The sequence below is a fragment of the Neofelis nebulosa genome, chromosome 2 (assembly GCF_028018385.1).
Source record: "Neofelis nebulosa isolate mNeoNeb1 chromosome 2, mNeoNeb1.pri, whole genome shotgun sequence".
In the NCBI taxonomy this organism is placed as follows: domain Eukaryota; kingdom Metazoa; phylum Chordata; class Mammalia; order Carnivora; family Felidae; genus Neofelis; species Neofelis nebulosa.
In genome coordinates, this window is record NC_080783.1 from 39,128,789 (window position 1) to 39,149,375 (window position 20,587).

At 41.3% G+C, this 20,587-nt stretch overlaps 1 protein-coding gene and 1 long non-coding RNA gene across 6 annotated transcripts in view; one reads left to right on the forward strand and one right to left on the reverse strand.

Moving 5' to 3' along the window:
• The window catches only part of HECW2 (HECT, C2 and WW domain containing E3 ubiquitin protein ligase 2), a 376,253-nt gene that overhangs the window by 146,764 nt on the left and 208,902 nt on the right, over positions 1-20,587 (forward strand). The window lies entirely within an intron of this gene.
• Positions 8,821-11,384, reverse strand: LOC131500978 (uncharacterized). The gene is made up of 2 exons (XR_009256553.1): positions 11,275-11,384; positions 8,821-9,092 (listed from the first exon to the last, which is right to left on the reverse strand). It is a non-coding gene; the product is annotated as an uncharacterized LOC131500978 (long non-coding RNA).

The following is a 20,587-nucleotide window of genomic DNA, read 5'->3' on the forward strand; positions in this document are numbered from 1 at the left end:
AGTTTACTTTTCAGAGAGACAGAGACAGCATGGGTGGGGGAGGGGCAGAGAGAGAGGGAGAGAGAGAGAGAATCCCAAGCAGGCTCCACACCACAGCACAGAGTACAATGCGGGGCTTGAATTCACAAAACGATGAGATCATGACCTGAGCCGAACCCAACAGTTGGACACCTAACCGACTGAGCCACCCAGGCACCTTTATCATTATTTTAGACCAGTCTTATACTGGCAGTCTTTGAGTTAGAATAGAGCTGTGATAACTATCAAAGTCATTGTATTAATTTCTGACAGTTGTTTCCCACGGTCTGGCTGACATTACTGTTGGATTTTTGAGTAAATATAGGCTTTCTTTACAAATGTATGTACTTCATATGGACAGCAGAGGAACTGTGAAGAGCATCTCAGATTTTCAGTCTAAGTGGTAGGGACCAGAGTGTCATAAGTTGGATTCAATGGTGACATGAGAGAATCCTTCCTCTAAGTCCTGTTTTGTGTGTGTGTTTTTTAATTTAAAATATGAATTGCAAAACTCCCAGTATATGCATGTTCATTGAGAAAGCCTGAATTTTCTTTTCCTACATAAAAATTTAGCAGTTAATTGATCACATTTTTCTCAATTTACTGTAGTTCATAAAATCATTAGAAGAACAACACTAACTCCGTAATTATATCTAGAGCTTGAACTGGGTAGAGTCCAGCAGTAGTAGAGTGGCAAAAAGGATGGTTTTGGAGTGGGGGTGTGGGATGGGTCTGGATTCAAGTTCTGGCTCAGCTGTTTAGCTGGTGTTTGGGAGTTATTTCACCATTCTGAGCCTCAGTCTCTTATGTAAAAATGGGAATAATATCAACCGTATACATTTGCAGGGAAGGTGAAACAAGATGACATCTGTGAAGCACACCCAAAGGTAGTTGCTTTGTAGGAGGTAGCCGCCACCCCACCCACAGGCTTTGTGGAGAGTCTTCTATTTGTCTGCCACTAGGCACTGGGATACAAACATGAATCAGCTCGCGTTTTGGTGGGGTGAGGAAGAGGAATGGTTCTGCGTGTTCGGGACAATATTACAGAGGCCACGAGAGCATGGTTTAATGCCTGAGATGGGTTCAGGGACCGGGAAGGTATAGAAGGTGCCTCACTAAGATGGTGATATTTATACTTATCATCAAATAGGATTTTTTTTTTTGGTACTTACATGAGAAAACATCATTCTGGGGGGTGAGAATTTCATATGTACGTCTCTTTCTCATGAAGGGTTTATGTCAGCTTAACTTGAGGATTGCACCTCCTGTCCTATCCCTTTTTTGCCTGGCTGACTTATGTGAATCCTTTTTTAAATTTTCTTTTAAAGAATTTCTTTTATTTTTTAAATGTTTGTTTTGTGTGTGTGTGTGTGTGTGTGTGTGAGAGAGAGAGAGAGAGAGAGAGAGAGAGAGAGAATGAGCATGTGCAAGCGGGGGAGGGGCAGAGAGAGAGGGAGAGGGAGAGAGAGAATCCCAAGTAGGCTCCACGCTGCTGGCTCAGAGCCTGATATAGGGCTTGATCTCATGAACTGTGAGATCATGACCTGAGGTGAAATCAAGAGTTGGATGCTTAACCAACTAAGCCAGCCAGGTGCCCCTGTGTATCCTTTTAGATAAGATTCAGAAGTCACCCACTCCATGATGTACCCCCAGAACTAAGGCAGGCAGTTGGTCTGTTTTGCTGCTTCCTTAGGAACTTTTTCATATCAGTGTTTCAGTGCCAGTTACTGTGTGTTGTAATTTGCCTTTTTCCATGTCTGTCCCTTCAGTTGCACTCTTAACTCCTTCACTGTGTCCTGTGCACGTTGTATCCTGAGCACCTCACCCAGCTGTCTGTGCTGCCTTATTCATGCAGATTACTGAATTTCACTGAAGAGTAGGTTTTAGGCTAGGGCAGTCATGACAGAAAAGTGAGTACTTTTTTACTGGAGATTTATTCCATTTATATAGTTTTCTCCTCATAATTTTATTCAGATTATTTTTGGTATTCATTCACTCATTTATTTGTTCAACAATATTAGGAGTTTATTATATACCAGGCATCTGAAATAAGTTTTAAAATATCTGTATTTAAGATCATAGTTAAGGAGCTGTCATTCCAGTTGTTTTTTTTTCAATCATCACATAATATATTGGCCTTTTGCTTCCTGTTTCTGTACCTATGGATTCTCTCTTCAATATGGAAAGAGCTATGTGTTTAAATAGAAATGAATTTATTCCCTGAATTCAGTGTGCTTACTGCTTTATACCCTCATTCTTTTTTGTCCTTATTGTCTTGTTTCCAAAAATATGCATCTGCTGTTCTAAGCAGTGATAAGGGTTTATCTGAAAGTTGTGGGTAGTTTGGCATGAAGAATATCTGTTTGCCATTCTAAAATGTACTACCTTTATATTCACACCATAATTACTAGACATCTGTGACCAAGTGCTGGTATAAAATTGTTGATGGATCAAAGAATGATCGATCATCTTTTTACTCCATAAAAATATGTACAATAGTTTTGGGGACTGTAATTATAGCACTAACCTATAATATTGGACACAAATATATTACTGTAAGAGTAAAAAAAACCTTGAAATTTCCAACTGAGAATTTGCATTAAGTTAATGATAGGATTTTAAATATTTGTATACCTTTTTAAAGTGTCCAAATAGATAGATTTTTTAAAGTGTAAGTCTGTGGCATATTTTTGATAGGGTGAAGCATTCCATGCAAAAAGGAAAGCCGTAAGAATTCAGTGAACATCTGGAGGACATTAAATTAAAGTTTTGAGCTCTGTGACAGCCATTTTTTTTTTTTTTTCTGTTCACTTAGCTACCAAACCCTGTCATTCCTGAGCTATTTCAAGGAGATAAACAAGGTGAACTGTGTATGCACATGCCCCAGTGTAACTGCTGATTTGAGCAAGGTTATAGGTCAGCATCTGTCAGGTAGTTTAGAGTTTTCTAGTTCATCATATGATTTATTTGCCTGAATGGAGAGCTATGAAACAAATAAAATTACTCAAAAATTTTTTATGTTTATCTATTTTGAGAGAGAGAGAGAGAGTGAGTGAGGAGGGGCAGGGAGGGGCAGACAGAGAAAGCGTGAAAAAGAATCCCAAGTAGGCTTCATGCTGTCAGCTCAGGGTCCGAGGCAGGGCTCGATCCCAGGAGCCATGAGATCATGACCTGAGCCGAAATGAAGAGTCAGACGCTCAACCGACTGAGCCACCCAGGTGCCCCAATAATACAATTACTTTTACAAATTAATTATTATTAGTTGTAAAAGTCTCTCCAGCTAGAGTTATCATGTTTGTGTTATGTGCTGCTATTGTGGGACCTCCAGAATTCCTCATTTTACATAAATTTCACTCAAATGTAGGGAAACTATTACTTATTTAAGGAAATCGAAAGCTGGTAGTGAAGTGTATTTTTCATCATCTGGAATCATTAAATATATGATCCATCTGTTGAAGTTTATTTTAAAACTTAGAGGCACGGAGGTTTTAGATTTAAAAAGGAAATTAATGATCATTTACTCTGCTGGCCTCATTTTACAAATGAGAAACTGAGGGCCCAGATGGATTAAGTAATAAGCCCACGGTTGCTCAGTAAAGTGGTTGGAAAAAACACAGTGTTTAATAGGAATTTCCTCCACAGTAGGGTTGCTTTTTAAAGGGAGTTAGGTACTAAAGTCAATTCCTGCAGGTGATTTTGAGTTTAGCTAAAATTACTCTCGAAAAACCCCAGGAAGGCAATAGGACTTAACACCGAGTTTGACCCAGCTGGTTTTCCTTCAGTATTGGAGCAGACTCCTGTCTTAGATTGAGTGCCAGAGAAGGTGGCTTGTGTTTAGGAGCTGTTTTTATACCCCTCGAACCCTATCCTTTGAAACTGAATTTCCACTCAGCCTGGTGGGCCCCTTGAAAGAGCTGCACCCTTCATGCTCCCTGAAGGGGCACACGCTCAGAGTCTGGAAAGGTTCCCATGCAGTTCAGATCGTTCTCTTTCTCAGTCTCTTGTCTTGTACCGACTGGGCGTGTGTGGTTACACTGGAGTGTGTGAAATGAGCATTTGCTGTGCCTCCCCTGAACATCGGTTCATCTCTGTAGATTCCATAGAGTACGATGAGTCACTTCCTTTACTGGAGGCTCAGAGAGATTTATTTTTTAAGTTGTTTTTGCTAGTTTTTATAGCACTGCCGAAAATACTCCCCCAAATACTTATTGTCCATTTGAGCAATACTTCAATGAAAGAATTTTATTTTTTTAGAGCTGTCAGAGTTTTTCAGATATGCGTAAATACTTCGTTCTGTTACGTTTGCTGTTTCCTTTCTGGGGCAGCGCTCCGATCCCTGAGGTTTTTCAACGTTTTTTATTTATTTTTGGACAGAGAGAGACAGAGCATGAACGGGGGAGGGGCAGAGAGAGAGGGAGACACAGAATCGGAAATAGGCTCCAGGCTCCGAGCCATCAGCCCAGAGCCTGACGCGGGGCTCGAACTCACGGACCGCGAGATCGTGACCTGGCTGAAGTCGGACGCTTAACCGACTGCGCCACCCAGGCGCCCCCGATCCCTGAGGTTTTGAATCCAAGGGTTGAGTGTGTACATGAACTCCAGGCATAGGAAAGACTGAGATGATCTAATATGATTGTTTTGGTACACAATCTCCTTTGCCATAAAGTATCAAACCTACTCATCTTTTTCTAAACTGTAACTGATGAATTTATTTTTTCCTAAAGGCAGACGGGAGCAACACCTGTGAGTGTCCATGAGCTGAAATATTCCAAACATTCTTCAGATATTGAAATATTTCAAAATTACTTTAATAACTCTATTAAGAAAGATATGAAGAATTAAATGATGTATATGCAGAAATATTATGTACAAAAGGTTACAGGAGGACCCCTGAGCCCCTACTGTTTTCCAAAACCATGCACTTGCAAGTCTGAAAAGTCACACACCAGACCTTTTGTCAGCCTTCACCGCCCTGGCCTCAGATGCTACCTGCTGGCCTTTCGTTTTGAGGCTGTTTCTTCATTTGGCTGGGACACTGTCCTGACTCCCCTGGTTTTCTGCCCATTTGTTCTTTTATTCTTTACTGAAACTCCTTTCTTTTCGTACCCTTTTTGTAGGTGAATTTTCTTTTTTTTTTCTTAAAAAAATTTTTTTTTAATGTTTATTTATTTTTGAGAGGGAGACAGAGGATGAGGTGGGGAGGGACAGAGAGAGAGAGGGAGACACAGAATCCAAAGCAGGCTCCAGGCTCAGAGCTGTCAGCACAGAGCCCACTGTGGGGCTCAAGCTCATGAACTGTGAGATCATGACCTGAGCTGAAGTCGGACGCTTAACCGACTGAGCCACTCAGGTGCCTCTGAATTTTCTTTTTTAGTATCTCCTTTCTTGAATGATTTCATTCACTCCCAGTTTTTAGCCAGTCTGGGCAGAAAGCTTTATTTCTAACTAAGGGTGGCTGAAGCCATCCTGGCCCATGAGAGCCAGTTGGGCACATCTCCTCCTGTCTCTGTGATCAGTGTCCTCACATTGGTGGCATGAAGTCAGCTGTGAGGGGAGCATGCATGCCACAGAGAGGGGTGCACACTGCAAATCAGGGCTGTGCCTCGCTCTAGCTAGCCCAGAACCAGCTTGCTAGCTACCCACTATCTAACCCCAACCTCTGTCTAAAGCTCCCCAAACCATTTCTCTCTGAATATCCTATTCCTTCTTTAAACTCAGCTTATTCAGGAGCACCTGGGTGGCTCAGTCAGTCAAGCATCTGACTCTTGGTGTTGGCTGAGGTCATGATCTCATGGTCTGTGAGAGTCCTATGTGGGTCTCTGTGCTGACAGCACGGAGCCTGCTTGGGATTCTCTCTCTCCCTCTGCCCCTCCCCTGCTCTCTTTCTCTCTCTCTCTCAAAATAAGTAAATAAACTTAAAAAAACAAACAAATAAGGGCGCCTGGATGGCTCAGTCAGTTAAGAGTCCAACTTTGGCTCATGATCTCATGGTTTGTGAGTTCAAGCCCTGCATCAGGCTTTCTGCTGTTAACACAGAGCCCGCTTTGCAGAGCCCATGTCAGATCCTCTGCCCGCCCCCCCGCCCGCCCCTCTTCCATTTCCTGTGCACGCTCTCTCTCGTATTGTTTTAGTCTCTCAGGTTTGAAAATTGCTCAAGATTTCAGTTAGCAGTGTTTCCTGGCATTGTCACCTCTTTTGATTCTCATTTCATGTGTCTTTATTATTAGCTTCCTAAATAATCGCCTCAATCTAACATAGTCTAGTCCAATCCACGTTCCACATTCCTGTCAAATAGTTAGTAAATAAAAGTTTATTTTTGCCAGGCATTAAGCTAAGTGCTTTACATGTTTCATCTCATTTAATCCTCAAAACAGTGTTATGGTGTAGTCTATCAGTTGGGATTTGTGACGGACTAAAAACAGCCAAACAAACCTAGCCTTTCCCTGGACCAGTAAGTGGCTGGGAGAATGGCATATGCACATTGTCCTCTAAACCACCAAGGGCCCATCTGGAGGTGGGGGTGGGGTTAGTGTTATATAGGCCACACTGCTGAGAACGGGAAGGGAGATGGAAACTGAGTAATGCAACAAATGTCTAATTTAGGCAGTTATTAGTATTCTCATTTTATAGAAAGTAATAGGCTAAAGTTAACTAGCTTCTCCAAGGTGTTTTCAGTTAGGATAAGGAAGCGTTGAAACTCTCCTGACTCTGCACCTTATGCTCTCCGTTATCCTTTGTCATAGACCTCCCCACTCATGTAGCAGAGGCTTGTGGTCAGATGCTTTGGCTGTGAAGTTGAATAGACCTATATTGGCTTTGCCACTTGCTTCCTGTGTGCCACTGGGCAACTTACTTACCCACTGGTAACCATATTGCTCTCCTAGGAAATAAAATCCTCAGTTGGATTTTTCTGCATACATACGACACAGAACTTGGTTTAGTAAGAATAAAAGAAATGTCGACTATGGTGGTGATGATTAAACTCTATTTCAGCAAGGCAAAGAACATAGTTGCTGTACTGGCGAGTATAGGGCATAATTTTGGATAAAGTGTTTGTTGAGTTAAAAAAGAAAACAACCAACACTATGTGTAGGAAGATATGATGATGAAAACTGCACTCCAGGCATTAAAAAACATCGTTAATGTGCAAGACTGACGAAAGGGAACTCGTCCCGCATCAGCTGAGGCTCCTAGGTGTAGGGTGACAACCACTGCCACATGCCAAAGTGAGATGCTTGACCACCCAAGCAGCTCTCATGAAGAAGATGCCCAGAGTCATTGTCATGACCCTTACCTGGCCACCCGGGTGAGAGAGGAGTTGTCGATTTGATGGAGGATTGCCTTGGGGGCATTGTCAGTGTGCTGGGCAGCCATTCCATCAACCATATACATGCTGGAGTGAAGTAGGGTGCTTCCCTCTACCTCAAGTCAAGTGAGAGGAATATCAGGGAAACTGTCCTGATGGCTTCACGAGTGTCCTCTACCATGTGAGGGACACATTGGACTGGTGTCTGATCCATGCCTGAGGACTTGAAAGGTGAGGAGCTGTGGCTGGCTCAAGGAATGTGGGCATGGCTCGTTGGCAGTGAGCTGCACTGCCTGAGTTTTTGGGATAAGAATGTGTGTTTTGGTGGACGAGGGGTGGGGTCTGTCCATAACAGAACTGGTGTTGGGTCACTGTCACGCTTGCTCCAAAACACTACCAGGAGGAGCTGATGTTACCCAGGGGCCATTCAGAGGGACAGGGCAGAAGACCTTGTCAGAAGGAGACTAGGTGTGCTCCGGGAGGGCCATCATTTGTGCGAAAGGGGGTTGTGAGTAACCACAGCAAAGAAACTGCAGGTGGGAATCCCCAAAGTGGGGTATTTTTTCCAGAACCCAGGAAGTGTCCCCTTGTGTGAGAGAGAGAGACCCTCGAAGCTCAGAGTGTTGGCAGTAGATTGTGGCAGTGCCCCTCAATCATACCTCCTCTGCTCCCTAACCTTACTTTCTTCCACCCACTGATAGTCTCAGAGAGTCAGAAACCGGTGAGAATTAGAGAATCCAGTGACACCCCCCCTTTCTTTCTGAAGGCTTTCTGCCTGAAGCAGGCTTAGCTAAGAGAGAGGAGAAGATTTTATTTTAACTGAAATTTGAAAATTTAACTGGGACACAGGACTGGACATTGCTGCATAGAAGTGAACCTTTTTGTGACTTGATGTGACCAGAGGACTTTTCCTTTATCTCAGAATGACCAGAGAAGCCAAGGGGCCTGCTCTCATTTCATCCAGTAGTGAGCAAAGAGCTAGTCCCCCAGAGCAGATTAGAATAGGTAGCAAGGTTAAAGAATAACCTTGTGTTAAGTTACGCCCTGTGTATCCTGCTTACTGAATGTAGCAGTTGACCAAATACCCAATTGTAAAATTTACATTGGCAGATATGGGGTTAAACATCGTCTGGCGTTTGAAGTGGAGAAGACAAGTTGGGATTTGTTTGGTTTGACTGTCAGGTTGCAAATTGAGATGTTACAAAAATGGACATTGGGTGCGGTTTTAGTCTTAGATTCAAGGGAGAAAGTGAGCTGACTTCCACAGGCACAGTGGGATAGAAGATGGTACTGTTTGGGGAAATGTTGCCTTTGTTTGCTCCCTTGCTTCTAAGTCAAAGTCTTGCTCTGACTTGCTTCTAAGTCCGTCTGAGTTGACTGATAGCTGTGCTCCAGCTAGTTCCCCTGGAGAGAACCATTTTTGAAGAAATATGCAGGTGGCATTAGGCTCTGAACTATTTATGGAAAAGCAAAGAATTTCACTCAAAAGTAGCACAGAAGAGAAAATCAGGAACTGTATTCTCAGTGGTTTTTGATGGTATTGGTAGAATACAGCTGGGAGTAGAGGTGAAATAGAGTGCGATCATCACTAGAACCAAACAGCAACACGTTGAGGCAGATTCTGCCTCAGTCCTCAATGCAGGAGGCACAGGGTGGTGGAAATGAGGCCACGTGTCCCTAAGATTGGTCTCGGCCTTCTTGTAGAGACCAGCACGAACCGACAGAGAAGTGAGAGATGGTGTGGGCAGTCTGTATAGCTGTGGTAAACCTCAAAGAATAAAGGAAGAACTCTGAATTAGTGGAAAAGAAGGCTCAATTAAGATTTTACGTTTTTGGTGGGGTCTTTACAGAGGTATCAAGTTTCAATGACGTCATTAGAATGGGCCTTAATCCACTTGACTGTTGTCCTTATGAAAAGGGGAAATGTGGATAAAGACATGCCAGATAGGAAGAATGCCATATGAACGTGAAAATGGCCACACACAAGCCAAGAAGAGGGGCCTGGAATGGACCCTTCCCTCATCGTACTCAGAAGGAAACAATTGTCGTCACTTGATTTCAGATTTCAGCCCCCCCCAGCTGTGAGACAAGAATTTTCCCAGTTCATGGTACTTTGCTATGGCAGCCCTAGGAAATGAAAACAACAGATACTTGTTTAAAAACAGGGACTAGGGGCGCCTGGGTGGCGCAGTCGGTTAAGCGTCTGACTTCAGCCAGGTCATGATCTCGCGGTCCGTGAGTTCGAGCCCCGCGTCAGGCTCTGGGCTGATGGCTCAGAGCCTGGAGCCTGTTTCCGATTCTGTGTCTCCCTCTCTCTCTGCCCCTCCCCCATTCATGCTCTGTCTCTCTCTGTCCCAAAAAAAAAAAAAATAAATAAATAAATAAATAAATAAATAAAAACAGGGACTATACCTCAATAAGAATGCTTAAACTGAATAACCTGATCTTCCAGTGTAATTTTGATCAAACTCATAGTAAATTTCAAATTCAATTGCCTCCTCAGGAGCTTTGAGGCCATCCCAGGCTGCCACTTTCCTCTCTTTGTATTTCAACAGTGCCCCCACCCCCACCGACACCACTGTCTCCTGGGCTTGGACACCCTCTGGTGTATCTCCTTTTATGTTCAGTGCCCTAGATGTCTGGACTTTTCCACCCTGAATCATGTCAAGCCTGTCCTCCTTTCCACAAGGCCTTTGTGTTGAACTTGGATTGCTTTTCTAAACTCCCACTGCTTTTTGTTTTTTTGTTTTTTTCCTGTTTTTCCTTCTTCTGTCTAGAAAAAAAAATTGTCACCTCTAGAAATGGTAGCACCCAGTAAGAAGAAAGCACTATTTGAATTCACCACAGATCCTGACCCTTAATTAAAAGATGCTGCTGCCTCCAATTGGGCTGTTGCCTTTCATGGCATTTGGAGCTCAGAGTCTGTACTTATCTGGGTGGGCTGTTATCACAGCTCTTAGCATACTGTGCCCTTACCACTTGTGGGTGCATGCCTTCCATTGTATACCATCAGCTTAGAGACTGGCCATGTCTTAATCATATTTGGATCCCCAGTGCTTTGTACCCAATCCAAATTCAATACAACTTTGTTGAGCCAATGAGCATTTTAAAAGGAAAACTGGGATTCAGTGTCCTATAGTTTGTATTTCAATATGACATACAATTGAATTCTGTGATGCGTTGTTGCATCTGAAATGTTCTTCTAGTCTTTAGTTTCAGGATGTTGTTGATTTGGAGAATGTTTTTAGCCATAGACTGAAGTCCGAAGATTTTATGGACCCTCTATTCCTAGGGAGCTTAAGGACTTTTTCCAGTGGTTTAGGTGTGTTGATCTGGTTAGACACAGCTGATGGACCTAAATCATTGCCCCCCCCCCCCCCATTTTTTCCATAATCTCTTAAAGATTTATTTCTGTGAGTTAGACTGGACACAGATGATCATTTTCTAGAATCCATCCTGTGCTTTAAACCACTCATCTATTTTTTTTTCAACGTTTTTAATTTATTTTTGGGACAGAGAGAGACAGAGCATGAACGGGGGAGGGGCAGAGAGAGAGGGAGACACAGAATCGGAAACAGGCTCCAGGCTCCGAGCCATCAGCCCAGAGCCTGATGCGGGGCTCGAACTCACGGACCGCGAGATCGTGACCTGGCTGAAGTCTGACGCTTAACCGACTGCACCACCCAGGCGCCCCCCACTCATCTATTTTTAAGTTCCGCTCTCTGTGACTGAATTTTTAAAAATCTGGCTGTCAGTACAATGACAAATTGGTCCTCCTGAGTGACATTCTACTTCTTGCCGCTTTTAGGATTGTGTCCAAGTGCACTTTTGCCATTTACCAATTAAATACTTCCCCCAAGTGTGTTATGTGCACTTTTATTCTGAAGAGCAAGATGGTGGCATGATGATGATATTTACAAATCCTTGCATCCAGAAAGGAGAACACTTACTTGGACGAGGGACAAGGGCATTTACATCTTCTCATGATCAAATGGTGCACAATGACACTGCCATCCTATATCATAGGATAAATCTGTGCTGGCTTGTCAGGGCAGCTATTCTTAGGAGTCCCTTGCTGCTCTGGGAGAAACATTTAACTATATGTTATTTGTTGCCCAAATAACAACCTCATGTTTATGAACCCCAAACTGTACCAAACCAGGGAATTCACTTTAACAGATCTTTCATGATTCTTGTGCCAGGTTTTATAGGTAACACCCAGTCTCTACTTTTGAAGAACTTACTATATAAATGAGCTCAGGACGGTAGCTCTGGTTTGAGGCTGGAACTCTGGTATTAGGGCAGGTACTTCTTCTAAGTCTTCTTGTGGAAACGTGGCACTTAAAAAAAATGTTTGTTTATTTACTTATTTTGAGACAGAGAGATACAGTAAGAGAGAGAGAGAGGGTGAGAGGCAGAGAGAGGAGAGAGAAAATATAAGAATACCAAGACATGGGGCTCGATCTCATGGCTGTGAGATCATGACCTGAGCTGAAATCAAGAGTTGGATGCTTAACCGACTGAGCCCCCCAGGTTCTCTGCAACATGGCGGCTTTTATTCTTGCCCTCATGCCCAGTGGGCTCCTTATAAAACCTCACCATTGCAACAGGAGATAGAAGTAGCACCTGCTTAACAAATACAGCCAGGAATGCTCTGTGGGCCTTTAGCCTAAGTCTAAAGGAAACCCTTGGCCAGCTGGAGGCTTTCTGAAACTTTCTTTGATGTAATTCAATAATTAAGAGATCCAGGGAACTTTAGAACTATGACCAGGTTTGCCCACGGTTGGCCAAATACATCAGACTGAAGAAGTACCAAATCTCGCTCTTGCAAATGGAGAGAAGATTGGTCAATTTCTTGGTGCTGCCCAGTTTTTGGAGCATATCCTGTTAGGAGACCTCTGAAATCAGGATGTTCTCCCAAACATAACCACAAAACCTTAACTTTTAGACCCTGCAGGGATCTTGAGCTCACTTGTTTCTCTTACATTTTAGTCAATAAAGCAGAGGTTCGAAGACTTGCTCCGGTTTTCATTGCTACTTAGTAGGAATATTAGGGCTAGAAGTCAGATCTCTTTGTTCTCTGTTGGTCTTGCATTATGTGTTTTGCCTATAGTCTTTCTAGCAAAACATTGTATTCAGTGGTGTGTTGATAAGCTGGCTGTCTCTAAGACAGACACACTCCGATTTGTAGTGTTTATAGATTTCCACAGTGTAAATACTTCCACCATGGCCAATTTCAAATTATCAACAACCTAGCAGACAGATTTCAAGATTCCAGAAACTGTTAATACTTGGTTCCAGCACGCCACTGATTGTATTCTCCTGCCTGGTCTTTTGGCTCTTGTTGATGGCGTATCAGTGACCAATGGCTTGTGAGGTGGGTAGGCCCCTGTGTTGATAGGACATAAAATAGTGTGGCTAAGAGAAGGGACTGTTTCATTGACTAGCTCAGTTCATGTGGCTCCAGAATTCCCTGGATTCTAATCTCTTCATAGGACTCTGTAGTCTTTGAGTTACATTTGATAATAAACACTAGATGTTAGGTGGAGGTATATTTCTTTTGTTCTAAAGCATTTTGAAACAGTCATGTTTTGGGACTTGGAATTCGCTATTCATAAAGATTCTGCATCTTGAAAGTAAATCCAGTGGAGGATGCAGAGTTTCCCATCCGTCTAGTTATTCATTTATGTTTGACTGTTACCACTACATCTAAACCTAATTATGTCACTCCTTCATGTAGGTATTTTGAGTTGGGAGATTGGAGGGGATAGGATACTGGGGACAGTGTAATCAGGACTGCATAGCAGAAGAACAGATTCTAGAGCTGGAAGGGCCCTAAAGATAATCGTCACTCGTATTCTATAGGAAACTTAGAGACTGATTGAAATCAGCACATACGCACACAGCTGTTGAGAGTCAATTGGGATCATAACCTGTGATTCTTGATAATCCATTCAGTGTTTTTTCCGTTACAGCATTAAAACTATTTGATGACTATTTGTCCATTCAGAGCATGGAAGAAATATAGCATTATGTCACTAGCTTCTGACTTCAGATTGAATAAATCTTAGATTTTCTACGTGCCTTTTGTTCATATTAAGAAGTGGAAAATGAATTGGAGTACTGATTTGGAGGACTGCCTAGGGCTTGTTTAACCCCCTGCAACTTCTGGTACCTAAGTTGCCCATGAAAGGCCTCAGAAAGTGCTGGATGATGTGAAATTTGAGGCTTTTCAGAAAAAATAATCATTAAAGGTTTTTTATATATGCAGAGTGAAATCTTCAGTACTGAGATAAAGAATAACACATCTGCTTTATACTGAGAGGAAGACTTGGCTCTGATGTGAGTATCAGTTAATTCCACAAGCATTTGAAACCTACAACATGCCAGGCAGTGTGCTAGTCACTGGGAACACACAAATGAATAAAACATCAGCTTGCTTTTCTAGAAACATGTAGCCTGTGGGAGAAGAGACGTGAAAAAATACCTTCAGCATAATCCTCTTTTTTTTTTTAATTTTTAATTTTATTTTAGAGAGAGAGTACCAGCGGGGGAGAGGGTCAGAGGGAGAGAGAGAATTTCAAGGAGGCTCCATACTCAGTGCAGAGCCCGACGCAGGACTCAATGGGATCATGACCAGAGCCTAAATCATGAGTCAGACACTCAACTGACTGAGCCACCCATGCGCCCTGATCAGCATAATCTTCCAAGGACAGTACATGCACAGAGCACATGATGGCAGAGGGGTTTAGTTTAATATGTGTTTTCACTTGTTCATTTAGGCTTAGCGGGGAGAGCACTGAACAAGCAATTAGGTTTTGGTCCCAGCACTGCAGTGTCTGACCGTGTAACCTGATAGTAATCATTAAGCATCTTTCTCTCTGTGCTGGAGAAAGGAAGAATCATGGTGAACTCCTAAAAGGTTATCAGGGAGATTGAACAAATGTCAATGAAAGTGTTTTGAAAGTATTGTCTTCCATACAAATGCAAGTTGATTTTCGCTTTCAGTTTGGAAATAGGTAACTTTTTCTTAAGCTCATATTCTTTGACTAAGCTCTCTATAAAAACATTCATTATCAAATATTTATTGGGCACCTACATCCGTGTCCTGAAATACAACAGTGAATTAAACAGAGAAGGTCCCTACTTGTGGAGCTTATATTCAAGAGGGGAAAGAAAAGATAAAAAAAAGTTTTAAAAAGTAAAGAAAAATATCAGACAATATTTCAAGTAAGTACAATGAAGATAATAAAAACAGGATAATATGATAAGGATGGTTGGATAGACTTTATATTGGATCAGGAAAGACTCTTTGAAAGGTGACTTTTAAGCTGGATGACAAGAAGGAACAAACAAGGCAAATATCAGAGATAGGAAGGAATGGTTCTAGCACAAGCCCTAGGCAGGAACAAGCTTGGCAGTTTTCAAAAATGGAAAGAGGACTAGTGTGGCTAGAGCACAGTGGATAAGAGGGAAATAGGGCATGATGGGGCCAGAGAAATAGACACATTGGATCACAGAGAACTTTGTAAGCCATCATAGGGAGTTCAGGTTTTATTCCAAACATAGCGGACCGGTGAAGGATTTTAACTAGCAGAATAACAAGGTTTGATTTTTTAGAGGATCACTTTGGCTGTCAGTGGAGAATGAATTATAGGTCAAAGTCTCATGGCAGTGAAGGTGAGACTAAATATGGGCTTATCCTGGGCTTATAGCAGAGAGGCCGATAGAAGTAGAAAGTATATAGGATATTATTGAAGATAGTGTCAACAGAATTTCCTCATGGTTCAGTATTGGATAATGTGGAAAAGAGAAGAATCTGGATAGCATCTTAATTTTTGACCAGAGTACTTCAGTTTACTGAGGGGAGGAGTAATTGGGGGAACGAGGCGGGAAGAGAAGAGGCAGTCAAGAATTGTTTTGTTTGTGTCAAATTTGACATCCTATTAGACTTAGGTGCAGATGTCAAGAAGGAAGTTGGGTCTGTGAATCTGGAATCCAGGAATCATTGACAAATAGATAGAGCTGGAGGAGGCTACCTCGAGAGGGTATATCCCTACACTATCTAGAGGGGGGTCTAGGATGGAGGCTGTGTAGAGGGCAGAAAGAGTCACAGAAGTCAAAGGAAGTGTGGTGAGGAAAGAAAACCATGTGAAGGAGGTGTCTTGGAAGCTACAAGAAATAAGTGGCATATAATCAAATAGGAGAGAGTAATCAATGGTGCTGGTTAGAGCTTGAGAGGCCGAGTACTATAAGAGTAGTGACCATGGATGTCAAAAAGTAACGACCATTGGGCTTGACAACATGGAAGGGAGATCATTGGTGTCTTGACAAGACTGATAGAGATAAAAGTTGGGATGAAGTGAGTTGGGGGGAGAACGTGAGGTGAAAAAGTGGCTATTTTGGCTGCAAATCACTGCCTCGAGAAGTTTGCTGTGAAGAGGGTGAAGCAATGGTGTAGTGCCTACAGGGGCATTCAGAATAAAGCAAAGGCATTTTTAGGTTTTGCATTATTGGATATGATCTAGTAGACACTGTCCAGATGACACTGATGATGCAGGAGAGGGGATACTCACAAGAGATAAATCTTTGAAAAGATGAGAGCAGATGGGATTTAGAGCACAAGTTAGGGGCCTGGCCTTCAACAGGAGCAGAGAGACTTCATCTAGAAGAGTAGAAAGCAATGTAAAGATGTATCTAGCGGCAGATGAGTGCTATATCTGCCAATGAAAATATGAGTTTGCTTCTGTTTTTATGCATTTGAAGGTGGTGTAGAAGGGTAAACATGTGACATAGTCACCTAGGGAAGTGAGAGAGTGCGTATATCAGAGCAATATATTAAGTTTCCTGGCATATTGAGTGCCATGTATGACTTGGGGTCACGAGTCTAATGGAAGACTGGGGAGCATCTTTGTGTTTGGTTTTGTTTTACTTTTCCATCGGTTGGGTGTCAGAGGTGGTCTAAGTAGGTAGGTAGGTTCAACTACCTTAGAGCTTTATCATGGGGTATAGTGAAAGGAGAGAAGGAAGATGGAGTTAGAGGGTGATTGTAAGAATGGATCAACAAATCTAATGGGATAAGGAGGATATTGATGACTTGGGGCTGATTGATGGAGAAAATGAAAGGGAGGACCTGAGACAGAATGATTTCTGGAGTGGGAACACTGGAGCTGGTGAGCTGGGAGGTGAGGAAGTGTTTGAATGCAGAAATATGCCAAAAGATAGAAAACAATTTCCAAGTTGGTGAAAGAAAGCCCCAGGAGTGAAAGTCCATGTGGGGTTTAATGTGACTATTTTGAGGGTTTCTTTACAATAAAAAAAAGTGGCCTTACATTCTCAGTTATAAACTTCTGACTAGGAGAAGCCTTAGAAGACCCTTTGAACCTTCCTGGATGGTTAGGACAGGTTTATTGGATGCTGGGAAATGAAAACATCATTTTCTTCCACCAAAAGGATCTAGGAAGGGACTTTGAAAAATTTCTTTATTTCTACATAACCTTAGCAGACATGGCACAAAGAAGCATGACTAATACTTTGGGCAAGTAAGTACACATTTGTGGGGAGAGTGATAGGGAGAATTATGCTTTTCAACTATTAAAGAATACAGCGGAGCTCATACCCAGTCTCAAATTATAGTACCATGCATTTCCTCAGCCATCAACAATGATTTAAAAAATCAAGTTTATCCAATGTGGATATTACAAGTTGCTACAGATACTTTAATTAAAAGAAAGCAGTTTATTGTTGACTTCAAACAGAAAACTTTTCCCTGGAACTTAATTACATAAGTAAAAACCTAATAATACAACGTGATTAGGCAGCCACAGCCCATTAGTCATTTCATTGTGTATTACTAAAGCCAGGTGTCACCTAAAGCATGGATCTTAAGTGAATATGAGACCCAAACCACATTTATGTAACATAATTTTAAAAGAAAGTCTGGAAACTATTGAAAATGTTGATGATGTAGAATTGAAGTAGGGCATACTTGATGCACAACCTGAGTGAGAGCTTGAAAAAAAATGTCTGGCTTACCATCTGTCTACATATATAAAAGTGGGAGACAGACATGTCTCTGTTTTTAAACACTTCTTTCAAAAGATCTAAGGTCCTATTACATTTTGTCATACGTCTTCCCTGTGTATCTCCTTATACCTACTGGTCTTAAAGCCATGGTTATCTTCCCTGAAAAGAATGAACTTTGCAGAATGTTTTGGTTCATTTCCTTGAGAGCTTTCAGGCTTTAGAATTTTTTCACTGACAAGAGATAGCTGTAAAATTTTAGGGAAGTGACTCAGTGTCCTAAAATAAATCTCATAAGTTGCTGAGGACTTTGTAATCAAGTCACATTTTGCAGAGATGAGCTGCATAGTATAAATGTCTTTTTGAAAGGACATTTTAAAAATCATGGCATCTTGAAGATCTGAAGATTTGCACTTACTGAATCTCTTTCATGTGATGAGATGAATTTTATAACGGAAGAGTCTTCCTTTGCCTGGAAGTCTATTTAGTCCATGTGTTTACCCAAGTATATGTAAAAAGCAGAAACATTCAGCGATCTGTTGCTTTAGTAGTGTGATCAAGTTCCCTAAAACATATCTATTAAACACTTCCTCGCACGTTATATCAACTGTCAAAGAACCAAAATACAACAGTTAGTTGAGCATCCTTTTGGTAGCCTGAGGCTGCGTGGAATTTACTGGCTCTTCCTATGCATGGGCTCTGCTGTTCGCGGCACAGTGAAAACTGGTCGTCAGCTGGGGGGAGCTACCCAAGATTATAAACCCTCAGGCAAAGAGTCCACGTGTTAGTTAATTCTCACTCTGTTTGGCTTACAAATATTTAAGTTTCCTTCATAAGGACACATTCAGTCTCCCCAGTTAAATTGTTGGCCATAGAAATTTTGTTTGCCCTCTTACAGGTTTTTTTGGTTGGGGGTGGGGATCATCAAAGGTACACTGCAGTGGTTTGTATTGGGGAACCCTGAAGAACATTTCATTCAACGTGCCACACTATTCACTCTGACAAAAAGCTGTTAAACAAATGACAGGAAGATGTTATGGGTCACAGTCTCTCTTGGGGACTGAACAATCAAAGCAAAAGCAGCTCAAGTAACCCATGGTGTGGAGGTGCACCATGTGAAACGTGGATGGCTAGAAGTTTCGCACTTGGATTCTCATGTTGGACAAGAGTTACAGAGTTTCTTAGACTAAGAATAAAAAATATACCACTGCAAGCCATTCCCCCAAAACTGAATCCAAGTTCTGTTAAATGACCAGCTGCTGTGTACCTGCTTGATTACTGAATTTCTGATGAAAGTTTGTCATTTCTTTTTTTTCTTCAGTAACTTAAGGTTATTATGGCAAGTTTCTCTCCTGGTGTTACCTACTTATTGCTGGTACTCTCTCCATGTGATGGTCCCGTTAACAGTAGTCATCCCTTGATTTAATGTTTTAACTTACCTAGGGAATTTTGTTTTCCATTGGAAATCATGTTGGTAAAGGAAATGGCCTCATTAGTAAAACTTTTTCTCAAAGTACAAAGGAAAGCTCGTCAAGTGTTCACATTTCATTTTAAAACATCTGTGTATATATGTTCACATGTGTAAAGCACCTGTGAAAGGTAGATTGTTACCTGCCATGATATCTTGAAATATTTGGTAAGAAGAGGGGATGGTCCATATTTTTAGAGGTAGAGTTTTTAAAGAACAATGTCATTTAAAACTTGCTACAAGAAGATTATAAATTTTGTAAAACTTTGAACAATACAAGTTGTTTCCCTTTCTCCACCAAAGGTAAGAAGTGTTAATGATGGATTATATATAGCAGTACATAAACACATCAACACACATGCACGTATGCACACACAAATATACTTTTAAATGAAAAAAATATTATGCTAGGCATATTTTTCTGTAAATTGCTTCTGTAAATTTGCAATGTGTCTTGAACGTTTATCCATTTCACTATTCATTGTTTTTAACTTCTTCGTGACATTCCCTAATATGTTTGCACAATGATTAATTTAACCATTGTCCTATTGATGGTCATTTGGGTTGGTGGCACAGTTTGATATTACAAACAATGCTGCAGTGTAAATATTTCTACACTTGTATTTTTGAGCATTTGTGTCCATATTCCTAAAAAATTAGTTTCTAGGCATGGAACTGCCAAGGCAAAGAATGTGCACATTTAATTTGAGAGATACTGATAAATGTCCCTTCAGAAACATCGTATCAATTTACTAAGGCATGAAATTAAATTAGAAATTGCCCAAATGATAGGGGTTACAAGTGTGCTGTATGATTAGGGCATATATTACAGATGATGTTGTATACCTTTTTGGGTTTCATAGAAATTTTAAAATCTTTAACTAGACACAGGTTGAGTATAAGATAAGAAGTTATTTTAAACTTTGCATTTTACATTTTCTAAGAATGCAGGTTAGTGGCTCAGAGAGAGGGCAAAAAGTCACTATTTGGCCTTGAACATGGTGGCGAATGTAGGGCATCGTAACAGGAAGGTGCTATCTGGAAAAAGATGGTCTCTAGTCAGGGTTTCATCGTTTTAAGTAAACAACTGACTGGGACTCCGTCCAAGAAGGTCTTTGTGCTAGGACAATACAGATCTTTAGGCTGTGGAATAGAGTTAGAATAACAAAATTTCCTGTGCATGTTTGGCTTATAAATATAACCTCTTTGAAAGCACATTTTCAGTTTCAAGTATCCCATGCTTCTGAACTATTTCTAGGCTATCCTGTTTTAGTCAAAGGGCTTGATTTTAATACAATACACAAGCTTATCTTTTCATTCAAGAACAAAATGGTATATGTTTTCCAGAGGTATGCCGGCATTAGTCATATACCCTACTCTGCTTCCCCCAACACGAAAATCCTTCCTCTGTCTGTCCCATTTCCTTGCTGATGTATGTAACAGAAGTGATGCACTTTCTCTGCAATGTTGGCAGCTATAATTAGGCTCTCATTTTGGAAAGGCCTCAAGAATTCCACAGTGAAGGTTGCAAAGCACCAAACACTATTCACTGTGATTAGAAAAATTGTTGAAAATCAGAGATTTGCTTCTTAGATTTATGAAGAAGCTCCTGAAAAACTGGCCTCAGGAGGGAGCTAGTTAATTTCTTATAAGACAAATTCTCCATGCTTCCAGATTCTAGCGTAATTTTTCTTATTCTGGGGGGTTCCCAGTTATTAATTATTCTTATAATTCAAGCATATAATGTAGTGTTGAGTGCCTACTGTGTTAGG